The following is a 27,337-nucleotide window of genomic DNA, read 5'->3' as shown; positions in this document are numbered from 1 at the left end:
TTTCCTCTAAGATCTGAAACAAGACAAGGATATCCATTTTCACCACTTGTATACCACTTAATCTTGGAAGTCTTGGCCAAAGCAATTAGGCAAGCGGAATAAAGGACATACATTCAAGTTGGAAAAGAAGTCAAATTAGTCTTGTTTGCAGACAACATGATCTTATACTCAGAAAAACCTAAAGATTCCACCAAAAAAACTATTAGAACAGATAAACAAATTCAGTAAAATTGCAAAATACAAACTCAACATACAAAAATCAGTAGCCTTTATACACACCAACAGCAAACAAAGTGAAAAAGAAATCAAGAAAGCAATCCCATCTACAATAGCTACAATGAATATAAAATCCTGGGAATCAACCAAAGAACTGAAAGATCTCTATGTTGAAAACTATGTAACACTGATGAAAGATACTGAAGATGCCAAAAAAATTGAAAGATATTCCATGTTTATTGATTAGAAGAATTAATATTGTTACTATGTCCATACTACCCTAAGCAATCTATAGATTCAATGCTATTTCTAACAAAATACCAGTAACGCTCTTCACAAAAATAGAAAAAAAAAACTTAACGTTTACATGGAATCACAAAAGACCCCAAATAGCCAAAGGAATGCTGGGCAAAAAGAATGAAGCTGGAAGGGTCACACTACCTGACTTCAAACTTTACTACAAAGGTATAGTAACCAAATCAGCATGGTACTGGTATAAAAACAGACACATAGACCAATGGAACAGAATAAAGAACACAGATATAAATACATGCATTTACAGCCAACTCATCTTCGACAAAGGTACCAAGAACATACAATGGGGAAAAGACAGTATTTTCAGTAGATGCTGCTGGGGAAACTGGATTAACCATATGCAGAAGAATGAAACTATACCACTATCTCTCACCAAACACAAAAATCAAAGCAAAATGGATAAAATGCTTAAATCTAAGACCTCAAACAACTGAAGAAAACCTACTAGAAGAAAACACTGGGGAGATGCTCCAGGACACTGATCTGGGCCAAGATTTTCTGTGTAGGATGTCGAAAGCACAGGCCACACAGCAAAAATAGACAAATGGGATTATATCAAGCTAAAAGCTCTGGACAGCAAAGGAAACAACCACAAAGCAAAGAGACAACCCACAGAATGAAAGAAAATCTTTGCAAATTATCCATATGACAAGGGATTAATAATCAGAATATTTATGGAGCACAAACAACACAACAGCAAAAAGCCAAAGAATCTGATTTAAAAATGGGCAAAAGATCTAAACAGACATTCCTGAAAATAAAATATACAAATGGCCAACAGGTAAGTGAGCAAATGCTCCTTGTTAGTAATCATCAGAAAAATGCAAATAAAAACCACAATGAGATACCATCTCACCCTAGTTAAAATGGCTTTTATCAAAAAGACAGACAATAACAATGCTGGTGAGGATGGAAACAAAGGGGAACCTTTATACATTGTTGGTGGGAATGTAAATAAGTACAATCACTACACAGAATAGTATAGAAGTTCCTGAAGAAATAAAAAATAGAACTACCATATGATCAAGCAATTCCACTACTGGGTATATATCCAAATGAACGTAAACCAATATATCAAAGATATATCCGCACTCTCATGTTTATTGCAGCACTATTTACAACTGCCAAGATATAAATCAACCTAAGTGCTCATTAACAGATGAATGGATAAAGAAAATGTAGTATGTATACACAATGGAATAATGTTAAGCTACAAAAAAGAAGGAAATCCTGTCATTTGTAGCAACGTGGATGAAACGGGAGGTAATTATGTCAAGAAATAATCCAAGCAGTAAAAGAAAAATATTGCTTGTTCTCACTCATATGTGGGAGCCAAAAAAGTGGATCTCATAAAGATACAGTAGATTGGTGGTTAACAGAGGCCAGGAAGTATATGGGCAAGGAAGAGATGAAGAGGAGTTGATTAATAGGCACAAATATATGGTTTGATAGAAGAAATAAGACCTACTCTTTGATAGATCAGTAGGGTGACTATAACTTAATCTATTGTACGTTTTGTAATAGCTAGCATAATTTGAATGTTTATAGCATAAAGAAAAGACAAATATTTAAGGTGATGAATATCCCAAGAACACTGATTTGATCTCTGTAAGTTATAGGAATATGTTTTCACATGTACCCCCAAACTATGTACCTCTATTATACATCCATAAAAGAGAAAAGGAGAGAGAAGAATTCTGCTCTATTCTATACAGTATTAATGTGAGAGTATTAATGTCAAGCCTTAATATGTTAATTTAAAGTACCAATATCTCCCTGATTGACATCCCCAATTCCAGGTACTCTACCAATTCCTCTCAATCCTCTAAAGTGGGTTAAAAGAAACTATCACCAACTACCATCTCTCCCCCACCTTCACAGCAAAATTTATTGTAAAATTTGCCTCTATTGCTTATCTCTACTTCCTCATTTTAATCCATCACAAACAGGCTTTCAGCCTCATCACTTCAATGAAACAGCTCTCCTAAAGGTCATCAAAGATCCCTATTCTTAAAAAAGTCAATGATCAAACTTCTCTGACCTTACTTTTTTAAAAATTACTCTTATCTTTTGATCCAACTGACTTCTCCCCACCTAAAACACTATTCTCCAAGTTATATCACAGGTTTCTACCTCACTGGTTGCACCCTCTCAGTATCTTTCTCCTAAATGAGATTTCTAAAATCTAGTGTGCCACAGGGCTCTATTCTTGGCCCTCTTCTCTTTCCAATTTATCCTCTCTTTCCTGGGTGATCTCATCTAGATCCAAAGCTTCAAATGGTTGATGACTCTCAGACTGAAACCTCTAGTCTAGACCTCTCTTCTGAGGTTTAGATTTCTGGAGACAACCACTACTCTACATCTCCAATGGGATATTTAATACACACTTCAAACTTATCCCTTGGTATTATCTGGGACCACTAGACTGGAGATTTGTTTTTTAAATTTGTTTCTGGGCAGTTCTATTTGTAAGGATTGATATTTCATGAATTTATTCTTTCTTAGAGGTATTCAAGAGCAAACAGAACTCTTACTTGTTTTTAAAACACACTCATTTTGTCTTGCAATTACCATATGGGTCCATTGGACTCTTTCATAAATCTAAGATATATTACAGGGCCTCAGTGATCTTATTTTTCCTATATCTTAAATCTTTCGGTAATCCATCATCCTGAAAATTATTTCATCATTATTTATCAGTTATTCCCAACTATATTTTTAAAAATCTAAAATTGTAAGAATAATAGAATTGCCTAAAAGGATGCTGTACTACTACACCCTCCTTCAGTTTTCTTATTGCATTACTCAAAGTATTGCCTCATCTTTTGTTTTTCACCTTTTATTTTAGGTTTGGGGGTAGAAGTGAAGGTTTGTTACATAGGTAAACATGTGTCAAGGGGGTCTGTTGTACATATTATCTCATCACCCAGGTATTAAGCCCAGTTCCCAATAGTTATATTTTCTGCGCCTCTTGCTCCTTTCACCCTCCCTGTCAAGTAGCCCCCAGTGTCTGTTGTTTTCTTCGTTTGTAGGTTCTTATCATTTAGCTCCCACTTGTAAGTGTGAACATGCAGTATTTGGTTTTCTGTTCCTGCATTAGTTTGTTAAGGATAATAGCCTCCAGCTCCATCCATGTTCTCACAAAAGACATGATTTTGTTCTTTTATGGCTGCATAGTATTCCATGGTATTTAGGTACCACATTTTCTTTATCCAATCTGTCACTGAGGGCATTTAGGTTGATTCCACATCTTTGCTATTGTGAATAGTGCTGCAATAAACATTCGCATGGATGTGTCTTTACAGTAGAATGATTTATATTGGTCTGGGTATATACCCAGTAATGGGATTGCTGGGTCAAATGGTAGTTCTGCTTTCAGGTCTCTGAGGAATCATCATACAGCTTTCCACAATGCTTGAACTAACTTACACTCCCACCAACCGTGTATAAGTGTTTCCTTTTCTCTGCAATCTCACCAGCATGTTATTTTTTGACTAATGATAACCATTCTGACTGGTATGAGATGGTATCTCACTGTGATTTTAATTTGCATTTCTCTAATGATCAGTGATATTAAGATTTTTTCACATGCTTGTTGGCCTCATGTATGTCTTCTTTTGGGAAGTGTCTGTTCATGCCCTTTGCCCACTTTTTAAATGGGGTTGTTTTTCTCCCCTAAATTTACTTAAGTTCTTTATAGATGCTGAATATTAGACCTTTGTCAGATGCATAGTTTGTAAATATTTTCTCCCATTCTGTAGATCGGCTGTTTATTCTGTTGATAGTTTCTTTTGCTATGCAGAAGCTCTTAAGTTTAATTAGATCTCACTTGTCAATTTTTGCTTTTGTTGTGATTGCTTTTGGTGTCTTTGTCATAAAATCTTTGCCGGTTCTATGTCCAGGATGGTATTGCCTTGGTTGTCTTCCAGGGTTTTTATAGTTTTGAATTTTACATTTAAGCCTTTGATCCATCTTGAGTTGATTTTTATATATGGTGCAAGGAAGGGATCCAGCTTCAATCTTCTGCATATGGCTAGCCAGTTATCCCAGCACCATTTATTGAATAGGGAGTCTTTTCCCCATTGCTTGTTTTTGTCAGCATTGTTGATGATCAGATGTGTGGCCTGATTTCTAGGCTCTCTCTTCTGTTCCATTGGTCTATGTGCCTGTTTTTGTACCTGTACCATGCTGTTTTGGTGACTGTAACCTTGTAGTATAGTTGGAAGTTGGGTAACATGATGCCTCTGGCACTTGTTCTTTTTGCTTAGGATTCCCTTGGCTATTCAGGCTCTTTTTTGGTTCCGTAAGGGTTTTAAACTAGTTTTTTCTAGTTCTGTGAATAATGCTGTTGGTAGTTTGATAGAAATAGCATTGAATCTGTACATTGCTTTAGACAATATAGCCATTTTAATGATATGGGTTCTTCCTATCCATGAGCATGGAATGCTTTTCCATTTGTTTATGTCTTCTCAGATTTATTTGAGGAATGTTTTGTAATTTTCATTGTAGAGATCTTTCACCTCCCTGGCTAGCTGTATTCCCAGGTATTTTATTCTTTTTGTGGCAACTGGGAATTCGATTGCCTTTCTGATTTGGATCTCAGTTTGGCTGTTGTTGGTGTATAGGAATGCTAGTAAATTTTTGTACATTGATTTTGTATCCTGCAACTTTGCTGAAGCTGTGTATCAGCTGGAGGAGTTTTCAAGCTGAGCCTATGGGGTTTTCTTTTTTTTTTTTTCTTTGAGATGGAGTCTCGCTCTGTCACCCAGGCTGGAGTGCAGTGGCGCAATCTCAGTTCGCTGCAAGCTCTGCCTCCTGGATTCATGCCATTCTCCTGCCTCAGCCTCCCAAGTAGCTGGGACTATAGGCGCCCACCACCACGCCCGGCTAATTTTTTGTATTTTTAGTAGAGATGGGGTTTCACCGTGTTAGCCAGGATGGTCTTGATCTCCTGACTTCATGATCCACCCACCTCGGCCTCCCAAAGTGCTGGGATTACAGGCGTGAGCCACCGTGCCCAGCTGAGAGTATTGGGTTTTCTAGATATACAATCATGTCATCTGCAAACAGAGAAGACTTCCTCTCTTCCTGTCTGGGTGCCCTTTCTTTCTTTCTCTTGCATGACTGCTCTGGTAAGGACTTCCAGTACTATGTTGAATTGAAGTGGTAAGACAGGACATCCTTGTCTCATGCCGGTTTTCAAGGGTAATGTTTCCAGCTTTTGCCCATTCAGTTCAATGTTGGCTGTGGGTTTGTCATAGATGGCTCTTACTATTTTGAGGTATGTTCCTTCAATACCTAGTTTATTGAGAGTTTTTTACATTAAGGGATGTTGAGTTTTATTAAAAGCCTTTTCTGCATCTATTCAGATAATCATGTAGTTTTTGGTCTTTAGTTCTGTTTATGTGATGAATCACAATTACTGATTTGTGTATGTTGAACCAATCTTGCATCCTAGGGATGAAGCCTACTTGATCATGGTGGATTACCTTTTTTATGTGCTGTTGGATTCAGTTTGCAAGTATTCTGTTGAGGATTTGTACATCAATGTTCATCAAGGATACTGGCCTGAAGTTTTCTTTCTCTGTTGTGTCTCTGCCAGGTTTTGGTATCAAGATGATGCTGGCCTCATAGAATAAGTTGTGGAGGAGTCCTTTCTCTTCAGTTTTTTGGAATAGTTTCTGTAGGAATGGTGCCAGCTCTTGTTTGTACATCTGGTAGAATCTGTCTGTGAATCCATCAGGTCCCAGGCTTTTTCTGGTTGGTGGTATTGTCTCATCTTTTGAAAAGAAGGCTGGAAATCCCATCTTTGTATTTTTGAGGGTTTCAGTAAACACGGTTGAAAATTCAGAATATTTCATTTTCTACCCATAATGGCAAAGAGAAGAAAACTGACAAAGAAAGATATTTCACAGTTATTAGATGGTGAATGTAAAGAGGCAGGTAGTAGTGAAATCTCAGGTTATGAATCTTCAGATGATGATATCCTAGATAAATTTTCTGAAACTTAAGAAGGAATGAATGTACAATATGATTTTTAAGGACAAGAAGGAACTATGGTACTTTTAGCCAGACAGTCATTCAACAGGAAACTTCATTGTGCAATATGTTACAAGATCCTAGACCATCCCATTTAGTTAAAAGAATATGTGGTAGTATTCATTGATCTTTTTATGATGTTTATGAAGCTAAATTTACTTGATGAAGTTCATAGGTAGACAAATGCTGATGATAAGTATCTATATAAAAAGTGTGGAGAAAAAATAACTGATGTAGAAATAACAAATTTCATTAAATCGATCATTCTCATTAGTTGATACATCTAAAAAACAAAAATACTTTTCAATTGAAAGTGTTTATCCTTTCTTCAACAAAATCTTAGCCATCAAAGTTTTCAAAAATACTGCCTTTTGACAATAAAATGCAAAAACCAGAAGTAATGATAAACCCAGAACATATTAAGAGATTCATTTTAAATCTGGAAATCAGTATTTATATAATGTATAGGTTACAGGTTTGTATATAGCAATTGATGATTATATTCAAAGGACTTTTTCTCATTTTGAATATGTATGTGTCTTCAAAACCAGGAACTTACAGGATAAAAAAAATTGGGTTTGCTATGGTTAAATTCTTATTAAAGTTTCTAATAAGGTTGTTTTTCATTATTCCTGTATGTTTATTTATGTTAATTATTTATAAAATAACTTAGAAAATGAACAGGCAAAGTGGCTCACACCTGTAATATCTGCACTTTGGGAGGCCAAGGCAGGAAGTTCACTTGAGCCCAGGAGTTCAAGGCTGCAGTGAGCTATAATTGTGCCACTGCATTCCAGCCTAGGCAACATAGTAAGACCTCGTATCCACAAAACAATAAAAAAATTTAAAACTAGCTGGGTGCAGTGGCACACTCCTGTAGTCCTAGCTGCTACCTGGGAGCCTGGGGTGGAAGGATTACTTGAGCCCAAGAGTTCAAGGCTGCAGTGAGCTATGATCATGCCACTGCATTCCAGTCTGGGCAACAGAGTGAGATACTGTCTCCAAAAATATATAAAAGTAAAAAACACAAAAATTGAAAGTAAACAGGGTATAATGGATTCAGATGGCAAATGATAATAATGACTTCTGGGGGATACTGAGAGTTAACACAGCCAAAACAGAGAAAATGCTCTCAACTCATAGCTTCACTTCCAATCTCAAGAGTTGCCCATTTCAGCAAACAGCATTCATTATGCACTTTATTATTCAGATCAAAAAATTAGGGCCATCCTTGACTCTTTCTTTCATACCACTCCAATCCATCAGTCAAATTCTACTTGCTGCCCTGAATCTCCATTGCACCCACCTGGACCCAAGCCACCAGCACAAGCAACGATGTCCTACCTGGTCTTTCTACTTCCACTTTTGTTTTCTTCTTGTCTGTCTTCCACACAGATCATAAACATCTCACTTTGAAAAACAAACAAACAAACAATCTAAAGGTTTTCCATCACATTTCCAAAAATCCAAACTCCTTCTTATGGCCCACAAGTTCCTAAGTGACCTGGTTTTTGGCTACTTCTCCAGCATTACCTCTTCTGACGCTCCCACTTAGTTCACTGTTCTTCAGCCACATTGGCCTCCTTTCTGTCCCTGAATTTATTGTCACCACATAGTTCTTTATGCTGGGAAATGCTCTTAGAACAGGTGCCCTCATGGCTTCCTCTTCCTCATCCTTCATGACTCAATTCAAATGTCACCTTTTCAGCAAAGACTTCTTTGACTCCATCTAAAAAGCTCTTGCCATACAGTATGCCATTCATAATTGGTCAATACCTATTTTATCTTCTCTATATCAGTATTATCTTATTTATAATTAAATTTATCTTATTTATACACAGATTATTATCTATCTATCTATCCCCTCTGCAATGTAATCCTCTTAAGAACAGAAAATATCTTCTTCACCACTGCAATCCTACCACCAAGAACAGGAACTAGCACTTAAAAGGTACTCAAATATCGGTCATTTAATTGACAAAGTCTATGAAAATTACCATATAGTCCTTGCTGAGGACAAGATGAGAAATGTACGGGGCAGCACATGACCTCCATTCTCCAACTTACTTCAGTATTTCTTACCGAATAAGACATAGAAATGTCTGCTTATCAACCTGTTACTGTCGTATAATCTCAAATGCAAATTGACTTTCAGATTAATTGTAAGGGTCAAATGGGAAATTGTAGATTTGTAAAAAAGAGATAATGATGGCTCTGCCCTCCTCCAAATTCCTTTCCTGAAAGAAAAGTCTGTTTACAAATATCAAGCAAATGAAAACCTGCCAAATTTTGATCTCTTTCAACAACCATGTTGGTTTAATTCCATTGAAAAAAAGAAATATGACTCAGAACAATATAGGAGCCAGTCAGGCTCCTTCTCTTCCCCTGACTCATGACTGCATACTAGCGAGCCAACTTTAAGCAAACACAACCTAGTAAAACACAAAGGAGCTTGGAAAGCCTTTGCATGAATCAGCTCAAAAACATGTGTATCCAACCCAACTCTCATATTAATTCATACCTATTCTTACTAATTCCAAAAGTTTTTAATTTTCTCTTTGGTTTCTAGGTATAACCAATCTGCCTGCAAATAAATGGGAACTGTATCTCCTTTTTTCCAAAAGCCCTGCTTCTAATTTCTGTTATGTTTTATTGCATTGTCTAGAACTTGGGAAAAAAAAAAAAAAGGCTGTATCCGCAAGCCTCTTTATTTTATCCTATTTTCACAGAAATGACTCTATCATTTCATTATATAGCAAGATACTGGGATATTGGTTTGGATAGAAATTCTTCTTTGTTTTTCTTTAACTGAAGAAGTCTTCATCCAAACCATTAAATACTTTATAAAGAATGAATATTGAGTTTTATCAAACTCTTTTGTGGCATTAAGATCACCATGTGGTTTTTCATTTTTAATCTAATATTCACCTACTTTTTAAATTCAACGTATAACTTATGTTATGAAATGTTCTTTTAATATCCTGCTGAATCTGATTTGCTAGAATTTTATATTGACTTTTCCCATCCATATTCATGACTGAACTAGGTCTGTATTACTACTTTTTGGTACTTTATCAAATTTGAGATTGAAATAAAATGAACTGGATAGCTTTCCATATGTATATGGGTATGTTACAAAACAGTTGAATATAGAAAATTATTTCCTAGAAAGCTTACAAGAATGTGTCTGTGAAACCACTTAGGTTGTTTTTTATGTTTGAGAGGGAGAGAGAGAGAGGATGGGTTTCTAAATCTCACTATTAAAAAATGGGGCCGGGCGTGGTGGCTCACACCTGTAATCCCAGCACTTTGGGAGGCTGAGGTGGGCGGATCACGAGGTCAGGAGATCAAGAACATCCTGGTTAACATGGTGAAATCCTGTCTCTACTAAAAATACAAAAAAAAAAAAAAAATTAGCCGGGCGTGGTGGCGGGCGCCTGTAGTCGCAGCTACTCTGGAGGCTGAGGCAGGAGAATGGCGTGAACCCGGGAGGCAGAGCTTGCAATGAGCCGAGATCGTGCCACTGCACTCCAGCCTGGGTGACAGAGCAAGACTCCATCTCCAAAAAAAAAAAAAAAAAAAGAGAGAGAGAGAAAAGAAAAAACGGAAAAGGTTATTTGACTATGCAAGTCCTTATTTAATCAGAAAATACTGAGTACCTCTCTCTGTGCTAGGCAAGAATAAGCAAAACAGCCATCAATTCTACCATCAAAGAAATTATGATATACTTGGGGAGAAAGAGACATAAATACCCAGAAATAATTGTTAACAGTGTTAAGTATGAAAACAAAGTATAAGGAGCTATGAGAGCAGATGGCACAGGGACCCAAACCTAGTCTGTGAAGAGTAAGGTTCAGTTTCCCCATGACATGAAACTTGAGCAGAAATCTAAGGATTAATAGAAATTAAGTGTTCAAAACACACAAAACAAACAGGACGTGCAAAGGTTCTGGTGCAAAAGAGAACAGTATTAGATGAACAGAAAGAAGATCAATATGGCCAGAGTGCAGGAGCCCAAGGGAAAAGAATGCAAGGCCTGGATGGCAAGAAACAGGTCAGATCAGGGAGGACTGGAAGACAAGTTGAAAGTATCTATCTTTATCTTGAGAACAATGGGAAGCTATTTAGGGGAATTTCAAGCAGAAGAATGACATAATCACAGTCTTCTATTTCTCTAGTTGATTTTTATATCTGCTAGGAAATTTTAGATTTCATCAAGATTTCCAAATCTATTACCGCACAACTCTGCATAGCAGTCTCTCACACTATTTAGGATCTCTTCCTGATCCTCTTTTTAACTTTTTAAACGGTTTCCCCCATTCTTTTTCTTTTCCAATTAGATTTGCTGTAGGTACTCATATATTATTGGGATTTTTCAGAAAGTCCACTCTCCAATTTATCCTACTGTATTTCTATGTCATTTTTATTATTTCCTTCCTCCAGCTTATTTTTTTATTTCCACCCTGACCCACTATTTATCTTTTAATGAACAAGAGGTAACGCCCAGAACTATGACATCTATTCTGGACCACACATTAATTTTTCACGTATGCCTTCTCTGGTTCTACTTCTTGTTTATTCTGTACCTAATCTCCAATATTACGTACTTCAGATTCATGTTTCTGGCTATATTTTCAACAATAATATCACTATTTCCCTTTTTCAAGGTTGATAAGGATGATGATGACTATCATTTACTGAGCATTTACTATACACCAGGCACTGCTGTAAGAACTTCACATGAATCCATTTAATTCTCATTGAAATTCTGTGTAATACAAGAACAGAAAACCAAATACTGCATGTTCTCACTCATAAGTGGGAGTTGAACAATGAGAACACATAGACACAGGGAGGGGAACATTATACACCGGGGCCTGTCGAGGGATGGGGGGCTAGGGGAGGGATAGCATTAGGAGAAATACCTAATGTAGAGATGGGTTGATGGGTGCAGCAAACCACCATGACATGTATATACCTATGTAACAAACCTGCACATTCTGCACATGTATCCCAGAAATTAAAGTATAATAAAATAAATAAATAAATAAAAGAAATTCTGTGTAATAGATACTAATCCCTATTTTATAATGAGGTAACTGAGACAAGAGAGGTAAGGTAACTTGCCCGAGGTCACACAGCTACTAAGTGAAATTAAAATGTACGGACAGGTCATACTTGTTAGCTTGACTCCAGAGAGTAAGCTGCACTGCCTCTTATGGGTAAAAAGTAGTTACCCTTTCTTCTCTTGAACTGAATCAGGCTAAAGACTGAGCTAAGCTACCCCTAAAGGAAGAAGACCCTGAAAACTAATTTAAAACAAGCAAAATATGCATCCCAAATAATAATTATCAACCAAATGGCTTTTTCAGTTTTGTTATTTATAATTCTATTTGAATTTCATCTACATAAATGGCTTGCATAATTCCTCTTCTTACTCATTTAGTGGCACACTGTTAACCTAATAGAAGATCAGTTTTGGTAACTCTTCTAGAGATATCTGAGGTATATGCTCTGTTTTTTGAGAATAATGTTTAATATAGAAAAGGGTCGGCATAATTATACTATTTCCTATGCACCATTTCTTATCTACTTGCTATATTATGGACATAGAGTGGCGTGCTAATACATCCCACAAGGGGAAGCAGTAGATAGCATGATGGTTAAGTGCACCAGTTCTGAAATCAGATTGCATGTTGCTCTCTTCTCATACTAATGTGTATATTTAGCTCCTTAACAACTCACTTCACCAAGTATTATTGTTTAAAGTCTTAGCCATAAAGGCCTATCATAGCTAATTATCCCTAAAGAAGAATACAGGCATCAGCCAAATCAAACAGAGCAGAAACTCCCCAAATGGGCTATCTCCACTATGTAATGGCTAGCTCTACATTTCCTGTTTAAAACATGCAGCTGCCCACAGGCAAGCTAAATCAAACAGACTACTCCAATAGCAGTATGACTTCACATTCTGTTTTACCAAGTTATGTTCATTCTCACTGCTTTTATGCCAATTTGTGATTATGCAATTTAATATTTAATTAAATATTATGAAATATGAGTACAAAAAGGGTGTTTCTATGAAAACAGATAAATGTTTTGGGAAAACACTGAAAGCTTTGGAAAGGTAAATCTCAAAATGTTAGAAAAGAAAAATTGTTATACAAAATATAAAAATCGAGTAGGATTCCATACTCAGTTTGCTAAGCTCTTGTTCTACTTTATGGAAATTTGAATTGGAAACAGGAGACAAGCATTATATGTTGTTTATGCAAGAAAGATGATAGCAGTCTCCAGTCAGTATATGCTTTAAGTTAAAAATCAAATGCTCCTGAAAATTTATATCAATTTATATAATTCCCTACCTTAATTGTCATTTTCAATAAATCAACCATTGGCTCCATTGTATCCTATACATACAAGAGAACACTAGGTGGCATTCAGGCTAGGCTGAGCTGCTCTGCTTTCCCATGAAGAACCTGTAACATATATGCTTATATACTTAAAAAGTATATCATGCAACTGCTTACTTATAAGGGTCTGACTTTTGCGTGCACAGTGGAATGTATCAATTTGCTGGTCAACTTATTAATTCCACTCTTGCTTGTTGATGGATAATCAAAGTAAGATTTCCTGCTATATTGCTTTGGGGATGGTGAAGGAAGAAAAAACCTCTTTATTTCTTTGAGTAAAATTTCTTCACTGAGTCTTTCTAATCTTGGGTTTTCCTTTGTCATGTTTTCCTTGTTTCTCCCTCATCCTACTTTAATCTCCTTACTTTTTGGCCTGTGCCACTTTGCTGAATGGGCAAATCACCCTAGAGGTTATTTAATCCTATTCAGGTCAACAGAGAAAAAAGTATACAAAACAACAACTGCATTTGTGGGTTTTTTTCCCACTATAAAATATTTTAAAGTAGTTGCTTCTAAGAGGCTGTCATACATCAACCTTTATTGTCAGTGCAAACTCACAGTACTGCATTCCCATCGTAACTTTCCTCAATAGATTATGAAAAGATATCAAATAAAAATTAAAATTTAAGGGAACAATGAGGCTTCAGTGTGTGTGTGTGTGTGTGTGTGTGTGTGTGTTTGTATGTCTATGCACATAAGTTAATCCAACAAAATTAACACATAAATACTTGGCTAAATCTGATGTCCTAATGGAATAGTTACAGTGAAGTCCCATAGAGAGATCATCAATTTTAGAACATAATTCAGACTAAAATTCTGCAATGAAGCAGCTTTCGGATCAAAACTCCAAAAATAAATGAATGCCAAATGACTTCACTGAACCTTAATCCTAAACAGAAGACCTTATGGCTACTACATACCTTGACTTACTAAAAATTACTTCCCCTTCCTGAAAGGGGAAATTGGGTGACATAAGCAAGGTCCTTTCTTTGCAGGAAAAAAACAAAAAGGAATCAACAGTTTGCCCTGCTTCTGCTCAGGAAAGAAAGCTATTGTGATCTCTTGTTCTTTATTAAGCAAAGAATATCACTCTAGAGCAAAAAGTGGTCATTTCAGCATGTCTGTAAGCAGCACTTATAATGGAATGCTTCAGAATCCCTTTTGAGAGCTAAGGAAGTAATTGTGAAGAAACATTTATTATCCATCCACCCTCATTTACCTAACCAGTTGGGTGATTGCCAATGGAAGGTGGGTAGACAGGAGAAAAAAAGTAATGTGTACAGACACACTGCCATAGCAATTAACATCACATTTATTTCTACTACATGTTTACCTTTTCTAGAAAACATGTACAAAAATAGAAAAGACAATGTTGCAGAATAAAAACCACTGCACAGATGAAATTGTTAATAGTTAGGATTATTTTCTCTTCTTAATGCCGTGTTCCCCAGGGAAATATACATATAGTTGCTTGACCATACTACCCATTTCCACCTCCAAAAAAAAAATTCCCTCCTTAATTGACGTCTATTTCCTTATAAGGAAACAAAGTCTAAAAAATAACATTGTTCCAGCAATGATCTTCCTTAGGACATTTTCGAGAACACTTGGCATCAAAAAGTCAGTCTTATGGTGTACCATAAATGAGAAGGGTGATAAAACTGCATATGTAGGGAGTTTTAAAATATATAATATTGTGTACAATTTTAAAGATTTATAAATCTGCACAGTTTTGATTATTTTCTTCAACATATATAAATTATTAAAACAAATCCAAGATGATGAAGAGTATCTGAAGAAACCAGAGAAGAAAAATAGTCAACTATCTATATACTCTCAAAGCTGTTTACGATGAGATCAATTTTACAGGTTAAAGCCTGTAATAAGCCTTATAGAAAGTTTATCAGTCCATTCTTCAGGCTAACATAATCCTGATAACAAACGGAGTAAGGATAGCTTCCTCTAATACACATGATGGACCAATTTCATTTATGCAGATATACTGAAAAATTTTTTTTTGAAAAGTTAAAAATTCCTTAATTTTTTATTCCTGGTACCACTACCACAATTTACAAGGCAATATACTTGATGTAATGAAAAGAAAAAGAAAAAGACAAGGCTACAACAGATAAAAGACCTCAGGAATGTACATCTAATTGACACTACATTGCATTAATCAATAACTGCACTTTTTGCAAACTGTGGCTATGACAGTCCTGAACAAGAAGGGTTTCCTGTTTAAGCTGCAATAACTTTTCTGACTATGGATCATCGTTCCTTCTGTGGCAGATTTTTACAGTTCCTCTAATGCATTTGGGAGGACTGTCTCAAAGTAAGCTGCAGTTTTCCTGACAACTCCTCGCTCTCTCCCCTACTAAGAACTGTAGCCCTTTTCTGCTGTTTTTCGAACCTTCTGCTACCATATCCACCACTTCCACCACCAGATCCATAACCACCACCACAGGGACTGCCCGAGCTTCTTCCACCAGAACTGTCCCCTTTCATGGGTCCATAATTTGATTGCTGTTGTCCACTATAATTTCCAAAATCATTATAGTTCCCACCACCACCATAGTTACCACCACCAAAATTTCCTCCTTCATTGTAACCATCATATCTTCCACCACCTCCACCATATCCACCACCTTGGTTTCCATATCCTGGTCCACCACCACCATAGCCCCCTCTACTACTATAACCAGGACCACCACCATAGTTGCCACCATCACCTCCAAATCCATTATATCCACCATCACCTCCTCCATAACTACCTCTGCTGCCACCACCTCCACCACCATAGCTCCTCCACCACCTCCAAAGTTTCCTCCGCGACCCATAAAATTGCCAGATCCACCTCCACGACCTCTCTGTGATCCAGCAGACTGCATCTCTTGTTTAGAAAGGGCCTTTTGCACTTCACAGTTATGCCCATTAATAGTGTGGTATTTCTGAACAACAATTTTATCAACTGTATCATGCTCATCAAAAGTTACAAAAGCAAATCCTCTCTTTTTCCCACTCTGCCTGTCTTCCATAACTTCTATGGTTTCAATCTTGCCATACTTTTCAAAGAAGTCTCTCAAATTATATTCTTCTGTATCTTCTTTAATACCACCAACAAAAATTTTCTTCACTGTTAGATGGGCACCAGGCTTTACAGAATCCTCTCTAGAAACAGCTCTCTTTGGTTCCACTACACGCCCATCAACCTTGTGTGGTCAAGCACACATTGCTGCATCCACCTCTTCAACACAAGAATAAGTCACAAAACCAAAGCCCCTGGAACGTTTTGTTTGGGGGTCTCTCATTACCACACAATCTGTGAGTGTGCCCCATTTCTCAAAATGTTCTCTTAAACTATCATCTGTAGTTTCAAAGCTCAGACCACCAATAAACAGTTTTCTCAACTTCTCTGGTTCCTTTGGATCATGGCCCTCCATTTTGAGACCAGACTTGCCTCTTCCAACTCGAGTTCAATATTGATATACTGAAAAATTTTTTAATCAGCAAACTGAATGTTGATAATAAACTCAATCTATTGGAAAAAACATGCACTTGCAGATAATTTATCCAGAATCTCCAGGATCTACTCTGTTCTGGATGGATGTCGTCTCCAACGGTCTGGAAATTTTAACCCCCAAATGTTAAAATGATGAAAAAATATAGATCCAGCCCCAAATCTTCTAAGTGAATTCATTTGTTTTTTCTTAATATTACATGATTTAAGGATTGAAGCCTCTCTCTCTCTGTCACACACACACACACACCATAAAAGTAATGCAACACTTATAAAGGATTTATTTGCTGCCTCAAAGTAAGACTAAATGAGGAAATTCACCACTCATGCATTATCTGCTATTCCACTATGACGTCATTCTCATCATCAATTACGATCAGCAACTTCTTATCTATTTTGCTTAGACTAGGCATCTATGTCCTCATTAACTTTTTACTATCCAGTATATCACATTATTGCCCCCTGATATTGCAAAATATTTTTTTTTTTTTTGAAATGAAGTTTTGCTCTTGTTGCCCAGGCTGGAGTGCAATAGCGTGATCTCGGCTCACCACAACCTCTGCCTCCCAGGTTCAAGCAATTTCCCTGCCTCAGCCTCTCAGGTAGCTGGGATTACAGGCATGCGCCACCACGCCTGGCTAATTTTGTATTTTTAGTAGAGATGGGGTTTCTCTATGTTGGTCAGGCTGCTCTTGAACTCCCGACCTCAGGTGATCTGCCCACCTCGCCTCTCAAAGTGCTGGAATTACAGGCATGATCCACTGTGCCCGGCCTCTTTTTTATGTTTTATTTTTTAGCAACTAATGTGACATTAAAAATGCATCGAGGGCCGGGTATGGTGGCTCATGCCTGTAATCCCAGCACTTTGGGAAGCCAAGGTGAGGTGGGAGGATAGCTTGAGCTCAGCCTGGGCAACATGGTGAGATCCCATCTCTTAAAAAAAAAGGCATTTAGATCATAATACCATAAATCATTGCTTTAAAAGAAATTAGGGTTACCTACAGGAAGAAATCTCACTATTAATCTGAGGAGGCATGTCACAGCAACCAAAGAACTCTGATATTAGTTTATAGGACAAGAATGTAGAAATACTGCCACACACAAATTATTTATCAATTAAAAAACATTTCGTATCCAATATTTAACGGAATATCTGACAATTCTGCTCTTATACTGGTGATATAATGTGAAAGGAGAAGGGTAGGTTCAAATTTCCCAGTTACTTCAACTCCCAAACAGTAGCCTCAAAGAAGAAAGGATCTTTTTTTTTTTTTTTTTTTTAAAACACCTTTATTGAAAAGATCTCATGACTGAGATGTGGACTTTGGTTCCATGTTTTCTTTTTTTGTTTTCTTTTTTTTTTTATTATACTTTAAGTTTTAGGGTACATGTGCACATTGTGCAGGTTAGTTACATATGTATGCATGTGCCATGCTGGTGCGCTACACCCACTAACTCCTCATCTAGCATTAGGTATATCTCCCAATGCTATCCCTCCCCCCTCCCCCCTCCCCACCACAGTCCCCAGAGTGTGATATTCCCCTTCCTGTGTCCATGTGATCTCATTGTTCAATTCCCACCTATGAGTGAGAATATGCGGTGTTTGGTTTTTTGTTCTTGCGATAGTTTACTGAGAATGATGGTTTCCAGTTTCATCCATGTCCCTACAAAGGACATGAACTCATCATTTTTTATGGCTGCATAGTATTCCATGGTGTATATGTGCCACATTTTCTTAATCCAGTCTATCATTGATGGACATTTGGGTTGGTTCCAAGTCTTTGCTATTGTGAATAATGCCGCAATAAACATACGTGTGCATGTGTCTTTATAGCAGCATGATTTATAGTCCTTTGGGTATATACCCAGTAATGGGATGCCTGGGTCAAATGGTATTTCTAGTTCTAGATCCCTGAGGAATCGCCACACTGACTTCCACAATGGTTGAACTAGTTTACAGTCCCACCAACAGTGTAAAAGTGTTCCTATTTCTCCACATCCTCTCCAGCACCTGTTGTTTCCTGACTTTTTAATGATTGCCATTCTAACTGGTGTGAGATGATATCTCATAGTGGTTTTGATTTGCATTTCTCTGATGGCCAGTGATGATGAGCATTTTTTCATGTGTTTTTTGGCTGCATAAATGTCTTCTTTTGAGAAGTGTCTGTTCATGTCCTTCGCCCACTTTTTGATGGGGTTGTTTTTTTCTTGTAAATTTGTTTGAGTTCATTGTAGATTCTGGATATTAGCCCTTCGTCAGATGAGTAGGTTGCGAAAATTTTCTCCCATGTTGTAGGTTGCCTGTTCACTCTGATGGTAGTTTCTCTTGCTGTGCAGAAGCTCTTTAGTTTAATTAGATCCCATTTGTCAATTTTGGCTTTTGTTGCCATTGCTTTTGGTGTTTTGGACATGAAGTCCTTGCCCACGCCTATGTCCTGAATGGTAATGCCTAGGTTTTCTTCTAGGGTTTTTATGGTTTTAGGTCTAACGTTTAAATCTTTAATCCATCTTGAATTGATTTTTGTATAAGGTGTAAGGAAGGGATCCAGTTTCAGCTTTCTACATATGGCTAGCCAGTTTTCCCAGCACCATTTATTAAATAGGGACTCCTTTCCCCATTGCTTGTTTTTCTCAGGTTTGTCAAAGATCAGATAGTTGTAGGTAAGTGGCGTTATTTCTGAGGGCTCTGTTCTGTTCCATTGATCTATATGTCTGTTTTGGTACCAGTACCATGCTGTTTTGGTTACTGTAGCCTTGTAGTATAGTTTGAAGTCAGGTAGTGTGATGCCTCCAGCTTTGTTCTTTTGGCTTAGGATTGACTTGGCGATGCGGACTCTTTTTTGGTTCCATATGAACTTTAAAGTAGTTTTTTCCAATTCTGTGAAGAAAGTCATTGGTAGCTTGATGGGGATGGCATTGAATCTGTAAATTACCTTGGGCAGTATGGCCATTTTCACGATATTGATTCTTCCTACCCATGAGCATGGAATGTTCTTCCATTTGTTTGTATCCTCTTTTATTTCCTTGAGCAGTGGTTTGTAGTTTTCCTTGAAGAGGTCCTTCACATCCCTTGTAAGTTGGATTCCTAGGTATTTTATTCTCTTTGAAGCAATTGTGAATGGGAGTTCACTCATGATTTGGCTCTCTGTTTGTCTGTTGTTGGTGTATAGGAATGCTTGTGATTTTTGTACATTGATTTTGTATCCTGAGACTTTGCTGAAGTTGCTTATCAGCTTAAGGAGATTTTGGGCTGAGACAATGGGGTTTTCTAGATAAACAATCATGTCGTCTGCAAACAGGGACAATTTGACTTCCTCTTTTCCTAATTGAATACCCTTTATTTCCTTCTCCTGCCTGATTGCCCTGGCCAGAACTTCCAACACTATGTTGAATAGGAGTGGTGAGAGAGGGCATCCCTGTCTTGTGCCAGTTTTCAAAGGGAATGCTTCCAGTTTTTGCCCATTCAGTATGATATTGGCTGTGGGTTTGTCATAGATAGCTCTTATTTTGAAATACGTCCAATCAATACCTAATTTATTGAGAGTTTTTAGCATGAAGGGTTGTTGAATTTTGTCAAAGGCTTTTTCTGCATCTATTGAGATAATCACGTGGTTTTTGTCTTTGGCTCTGTTTATATGCTGGATTACATTTATTGATTTGCGTATATTGAACCAGCCTTGCATCCCAGGGATGAAGCCCACTTGATCATGGTGGATAAGCTTTTTGATGTGCTGCTGGATTCGGTTTGCCAGTATTTTATTGAGGATTTTTGCATCAATGTTCATCAAGGATATTGGTCTAAAATTCTCTTTTTTGGTTGTGTCTCTGCCCGTCTTTGGTATCAGAATGATGCTGGCCTCATAAAATGAGTTAGGGAGGATTCCCTCTTTTTCTATTGATTGGAATAGTTTCAGAAGGAATGGTACCAGTTCTTCCTTGTACCTCTGGTAGAATTCGGCTGTGAATCCATCTGGTCCTGGACTCTTTTTGGTTGGTAAACTATTGATTATTGCCACAATTTCAGCTCCTGTTATTGGTCTATTCAGAGATTCAACTTCTTCCTGGTTTAGTCTTGGGAGAGTGTATGTGTCGAGGAATGTATCCATTTCTTCTAGATTTTCTAGTTTATTTGCGTAGAGGTGTTTGTAGTATTCTCTGATGGTAGTTTGTATTTCTGTGGGATCGGTGGTGATATCCCCTTTATCATTTTTTATTGTGTCTATTTGATTCTTCTCTCTTTTTTTCTTTATTAGTCTTGCTAGCGGTCTATCAATTTTGTTGATCCTTTCAAAAAAACAGCTCCTGGATTCATTGATTTTTTGAAGGGTTTTTTGTGTCTCTATTTCCTTCAGTTCTGCTCGGATTTTAGTTATTTCTTGCCTTCTGCTAGCTTTTGAATGTGTTTGCTCTTGCTTTTCTAGTTCTTTTAATTGTCATGTTAGGGTGTCAATTTTGGATCTTTCCTGCTTTCTCTTGTGGGCATTTAGTGCTATAAATTTCCCTCTACACACTGCTTTGAATGCGTCCCAGAGATTCTGGTATGTTGTGTCTTTGTTCTCGTTGGTTTCAAAGAACATCTTTATTTCTGCCTTCATTTCGTTATGTACCCAGTAGTCATTCAGGAGCAGGTTGTTCAGTTTCCATGTAGTTGAGCGGCTTTGAGTGAGATTCTTAATCCTGAGTTCTACTTTGATTGCACTGTGGTCTGAGAGATAGTTTGTTATAATTTCTGTTCTTTTCCATTTGCTGAGGAGAGCTTTACTTCCAACTATGTGGTCAATTTTGGAATAGGTGTGGTGTGGTGCTGAAAAAAATGTATATTCTGTTGATTTGGGGTGGAGAGTTCTGTAGATGTCTATTAGGTCCGCTTGGTGCAGAGCTGAGTTCAATTCCTGGGTATCCTTGTTGACTTTCTGTCTCGTTGATCTGTCTAATGTTGACAGTGGGGTGTTAAAGTCTCCCATTATTAATGTGTGGGAGTCTAAGTCTCTTTGTAGGTCACTCAGGACTTGCTTTATGAATCTGGGTGCTCCTGTATTGGGTGCATATATATTTAGGATAGTTAGCTCCTCTTGTTGAATTGATCCCTTTACCATTATGTAATGGCCTTCTTTGTCTCTTTTGATCTTTGTTGGTTTAAAGTCTGTTTTATCAGAGACTAGGATTGCAACCCCTGCCTTTTTTTGTTTTCCATTTGCTTGGTAGATCTTCCTCCATCCTTTTACTTTGAGCCTATGTGTGTCTCTGCACGTGAGATGGGTTTCCTGAATACAGCACACTGATGGGTCTTGACTCTTTATCCAACTTGCCAGTCTGTGTCTTTTAATTGGAGAATTTAGTCCATTTACATTTAAAGTTAATATTGTTATGTGTGAATTTGATCCTGTCATTATGATGTAAGCTGGTGATTTTGCTCGTTAGTTGATGCAGTTTCTTCCTAGTCTCGATGGTCTTTACATTTTGTCATCATTTTGCAGCGGCTGGTACCGGTTGTTCCTTTCCATGTTTAGCGCTTCCTTCAGGAGCTCTTTTAGGGCAGGCCTGGTTGTGACAAAATCGGTCAGCATTTGCTTGTCTGTAAAGTATTTTATTTCTCCTTCACTTATGAAGCTTAGTTTGGCTGGATATGAAATTCTGGGTTGAAAATTCTTTTCTTTAAGAATGTTGAATATTGGCCCCCACTCTCTTCTGGCTTGTGGGGTTTCTGCCGAGAGATCCGCTGTTAGTCTGATGGGCTTCCCTTTGAGGGTAATCCAACCTTTCTCTCTGGCTGCCCTTAACATTTTTTCCTTCATTTCAACTTTGGTGAATCTGACAATTATGTGTCTCGGAGTTGCTCTTCTCGAGGAGTATCTTTGTGGTGTTCTCTGTATTTCCTGAATCTGAACGTTGGCCTGCCTTGCTAGATTGGGGAAGTTCTCCTGGATAATATCCTGCAGAGTGTTTTCCAATTTGGTTCCATTCTCCACATCACTTTCAGGTACACCAATCAGACGTAGATTTGGTCTTTTCACATAGTCCCATATTTCTTGGAGGCTTTGCTCATTTCTTTTTATTCTTTTTTCTCTAAACTTCCCTTCTCGCTTCATTTCATTCATTTCATCTTCCATTGCTGATACCCTTTCTTCCAGTTGATCACATCAGCTCCTGAGGCTTCTGCATTCTTCACGTAGTTCTCGAGCCTTGGTTTTCAGCTCCATCAGCTCCTTTAAGCACTTCTCTGTATTGGTTATTCTAGTTATACATTCGTCTAAATTTTTTTTCAAAGTTTTCAACTTCTTTGCCTTTGGTTTGAATATCCTCCCATAGCTCAGAGTAATTTGATCGTCTGAAGCCTTCTTCTCTCAGCTCGTCAAAATCATTCTCCATCCAGCTTTGTTCCGTTGCTGGTGAGGAACTGCGTTCCTTTGGAGGAGGAGAGGCGCTCTGCGTTTTAGAGTTTCCAGTTTTTCTGTTCTGTTTTTTCCCCATCTTTGTGGTTTTATCTACTTTTGGTCTTTGATGATGGTGCTGTACAGATGGGTTTTCGGTGTGGATGTCCTTTCTGTTTGTTAGTTTTCCTTCTAACAGACAGGACCCTCAGCTGCAGGTCTGTTGGAATACCCTGCCGTGTGAGGTGTCAGTGTGCCCCTGCTGGGGGGTGCCTCCCAGTTAGGCTGCTCGGGGGTCAGGGGTCAGGGACCCACTTGAGGAGGCAGTCTGCCCGTTCTCAGATCTCCAGCTGCGTGCTGGGAGAACCACTGCTCTCTTCAAAGCTGTCAGACAGGAACATTTAAGTCTGCAGAGGTTACTGCTGTCTTTTTGTTTGTCTGTGCCCTGCCCCCAGAGGTGGAGCCTACAGAGGCAGGCAGGCCTCCTTGAGCTGTGGTGGGCTCCACCCAGTTCGAGCTTCCCGGCTGCTTTGTTTACCTAAGCAAGCCTGGGCAATGGCGGGCGCCCCTCCCCCAGCCTCGCTGCCGCCTTGCAGTTTGATCTCAGACTGCTGTGCTAGCAATCAGTGAGATTCCCTGGGCGTAGGACCCTCCGAGCCACGTGTGGGATATAGTCTCGTGGTGCGCCGTTTTTTAAGCTGGTCTGAAAAGCACAATATTCAGGTGGGAGTGACCCGATTTTCCAGGTGCGTCCGTCACACCTTTCTTTGACTCGGAAACGGAACTCCGTGACCCCTTGCGCTTCCCAGGTGAGGCAATGCCTCGCCCTGCTTCGGCTCGCGCACGGTGCGCGCACCCACTGGCCTGTGCCCACTGTCTGGCACTCCCTAGTGAGATGAACCCGGTACCTCAGATGGAAATGCAGAAATCACCCGTCTTCTGCGTCGCTCACGCTGGGAGCTGTAGACCGGAGCTGTTCCTATTCAGCCATCTTGGCTCCTCCCCTCAAGAAAGGATCTTTATTAGAATAATCATATTACTCCACTCAAAAGAGAAGGCCTATTCTAATATTATAACCTAAGCCTTGTTGTAACATACATCTTCAAGAAATATTTGAAGAGAATTAGTCAAATTAGCTGTACGTGCTCACATAGAAAGATCACCAAAAAGCCCAGATATGACTTTCAGCCTAGATAATTATTCTAGAAACTCTGATAGCCTCCACCATGTACTACTGCCTTGAAAGAAGCTTCTTGGCTCTAAGACAGGTTAAAGAAAATAATTAAAACCATTATTTGCCCATTATTTACATCTGTCTACTTAAAATATAATGAATATTACCAAAATTAGAATAAGACATTCCTATCATAGCTTCAGCTTTTATTTTTAGTCATTTAGTGGTTGCCAGGGGCTAAGCAGAAAAGTAACTGCTAATGAATATGGGTTTCCTCTGGGATGATAAAAATGTTCTGGAATTATATATTGATGATAGTTGCACAATTTTTTTTTCTTTTTTTGAGACACAGTCTTGTTCTGTCACCCAGGCTGGAGTGCAGTGGCGTGATCTCGGCTCTACTGCAACGTCCACCTCCCAGATTCAAGCAATTTTCCTGTCTCTGCCTCCCAAGTAGCTGGAATTACAGGCACATGCCACCACGCACGGCTAATTTTTGTATTTTTAATAGAGACAGGATTTCACAATTTTGGCCAGGTTGGTCTCCAGCTCCTGACCTCAGGTGATCCACCTGCCTCAGCCTCCCAAAGTGCTGGGATTACAGGCGTGAGCCACCGCTCCCAGCCGCACAATTTTTTTTTAATTTCCCAGTTTTATTGTGATTGCTATGTTTTTAATATTTATCCCCTCCCAAAGTTATGTTGAAGTTTAATTCCCATTGTAATTGTATTAAGAGGTGATACCTTTAAGAGGTGATTAGCCCATGAGGGCTGTGCCCTTATGAATGATTTAATGCTACTGTCTCAGAAGTAGGTTTCTCATAAAAAATGAATTTGATCCCCTTTCCTTTCCCTTGCCCTCTCTTTGCCCTTTTGCCATGGGACAATGCAGCAAGAAGGCCCTTGCCAGATGCCAGTCCCTGACTTGGACTTCCCAGTTCTAAAACTGTGAGAAATATATTTCCATTCATTATAAATGACCTAATCTCAGGTTTTCTGTTATAGCAGCACAAAATAGACTGTCATAGTTGTAAAATACACATAACATAAACATATTAATCATTTTTAAGTGTACAGTTCAGTAGTACTAAATACATTCACACCATCATGCAACCATCATCACTATTCAAAACATTTTTATCACACCAAAATGAAACTGTGTACCCATTAAATACTAATTCTGCATTCTATCCTCCACTGCACCCCTGGCAACCACCATACTACTTCCTGTCTCTATGATTTTTGACTACACTCTATACCGCATAAGTAGAACCATATAGTATTTGTCTTTCTGTGACAGACTTATCTCAGCATAATGTTCTGAAGATTCATCCATGTTGTGGCATATGTCAGATTTTAATTGTTGTATCCTCTTGCTGTATTGAACCATTTATTAATATATAATGTCCTTCTTTGTCTCTTACAACATTTTGATTTAAAGCCTATTTTGTCTGATAACAGTATAGCCACTCTTGCTCTCTTTTGGTTACTATTGCATGGAGTATCTTTTTCAATCCTTTCACTTTCAATCTATTTGTGTCTCTGGATCTAAAGTGAGCCTCCTGTAGACAGGATATAAGTGAATCATGTTTTTCTAATCCATTCTGCCAATCTCTGTCTTTTGGTTGAAGAGTTTAACGCATTTAAGTTTAAAGCATTTATTGATATATACTTCTGTCATTTTGCTATTTGTTTTCTATATGCTTTATACATTTTTGTCCATCATTTCCTGCATTACTGCCTTCTTTGTATTTCACTGACTTTGTTGTAGTAAAATGTTTAAATTCCTTCCTTATTTCCTTTTGTGTATATTCTATAGCTATTTTCTTTGTGGTTACTATGGGGATTACATTTAACATGCTAAAGTTAAAACATTCTAATTTAAATTATTACCAGCTTAACTTCTACAACATACTAAAACTCTGCTCCCATAACAGCTCCATTTCCTCCCCTTTTGGCTGTTGATGTCAAAAAATTATATCTTTAGACACTGTGTGGCCAAAAACAAAAACTAATAATTATTTTAAATGTGATAGTTTCTTAAATTATGTAGAAAAAAATGTGGAGTTACAAACCAAAGTGACAATAATACTAGCTTTTGGACTAATGATTGTTTTTCTTAATGTATTACTCTTAAATCATGAAGAAAACAAAAAAAGTGGGGTTACAAACTGTTGTTACAATAATACTTGCTTTCATAATTACCCATGTATATACCTTTATTGAGATCTTTATTTTTTCATACAGCTGTGAGTTACTGTCTAGTCTTCTTTCATTACACTCTGCAGTACTCCCTTAAGCACTTCTTGCAGGACAGATCCAGTGGTAATGAAATCCCTCATCTTTTGTTTATCTGAGAATGTCTTAATTTCTCCCTCACTTTGGTAGGACAGTTTTGCCAGACATAGAATTATTGGCTGATAGTTTATTTCTTTTAGTACTTTGAATATGCCAGCCCACAGCCTTTTGGCCTCCAAAGTTTCTGATGAGAAATCTGCCAATAATAATATTAAGGATCCCTGGTATGTGATAAGTTGCTTCTCTCACTGCTTTCAAGATTCTCTGTCATTCAAAAATATGATTTTTTAAGAGATAGGGTCTTGCTCTGTTGCCCAGGCTGGAGTGTGGTGGCATAATCACAGCAAACTCCTAGGCTCAAGCAATCTCTCATCTCAGCCTCCCAAGTATCCTGAGTAACTGGGACTACAGGTGCATGCCAACACACCTGACTCATTTTTTTTATTATTATTTTTTAGAGAGGTGGGTTCTCACTATGTTGCCCAGGCTGACCTTGAATTCCTGGCCTCAAATGATCCTCTCACCTCAGCCTCCTGAGTAGCTGGGACTGTAGGCACAAACCACCACACCTGGCTGTCAAAGTATGATTATGTGCCTTGGTGTGGGTCTCTTTGGATTCACACTACTTGGAGTTCATTGAACTCCTTGGATGTTTATATTCATGTATTTCACCAGCTTTGAAAAGTTTTCAGCATTAAGCCTTCAAATATTCCCTCTTCCCCTTTCTCTCCCTCTTCTCCTTCTGGGACTCCAACAATGTTTATGTTGGTCCACTTGATAGTGTCACACAGATTCCTTAAGCTCTGTTTATTTTTCTTCAGTATTTTTTCTTTCTGTTCCTCAGACTCAATAATTTCCATTATTCTCTCTTCAAGTTTGCTGATTCATTCTTCTGCCTGCTCAAATATGCCTTTAAATTCTGCTAATGGATTTTTCATTTTAATTATTTTATTTTCTAGCTCCAGAATTTCTTTTTGGTTTCTTTTTAGGTTTTC

The 27,337-nt window shown here is 37.9% G+C and overlaps 2 protein-coding genes and 1 pseudogene across 2 annotated transcripts in view; 1 reads left to right on the top strand and 2 right to left on the bottom strand.

The window, feature by feature from the left end:
• GSTM2 (glutathione S-transferase mu 2) overlaps window positions 1-27,337 on the top strand; it is a 1,178,915-nt gene that overhangs the window by 606,210 nt on the left and 545,368 nt on the right. The gene's annotated exons all lie outside the window — the stretch shown is intronic.
• LOC129525220 (membrane-associated guanylate kinase, WW and PDZ domain-containing protein 3-like) overlaps window positions 1-27,337 on the bottom strand; it is a 121,913-nt gene that overhangs the window by 40,927 nt on the left and 53,649 nt on the right. The gene's annotated exons all lie outside the window — the stretch shown is intronic.
• LOC129525218 (heterogeneous nuclear ribonucleoprotein A3-like) lies at window positions 15,099-16,479 on the bottom strand (annotated as a pseudogene).

Source organism: Gorilla gorilla, chromosome 1, assembly GCF_029281585.2.
Source record: "Gorilla gorilla gorilla isolate KB3781 chromosome 1, NHGRI_mGorGor1-v2.1_pri, whole genome shotgun sequence".
Lineage (NCBI taxonomy): Eukaryota > Metazoa > Chordata > Mammalia > Primates > Hominidae > Gorilla > Gorilla gorilla.
The sequence above is the reverse complement of the archived record's forward strand: the minus strand, read 5'-3'. Positions and strand labels throughout refer to the sequence as shown.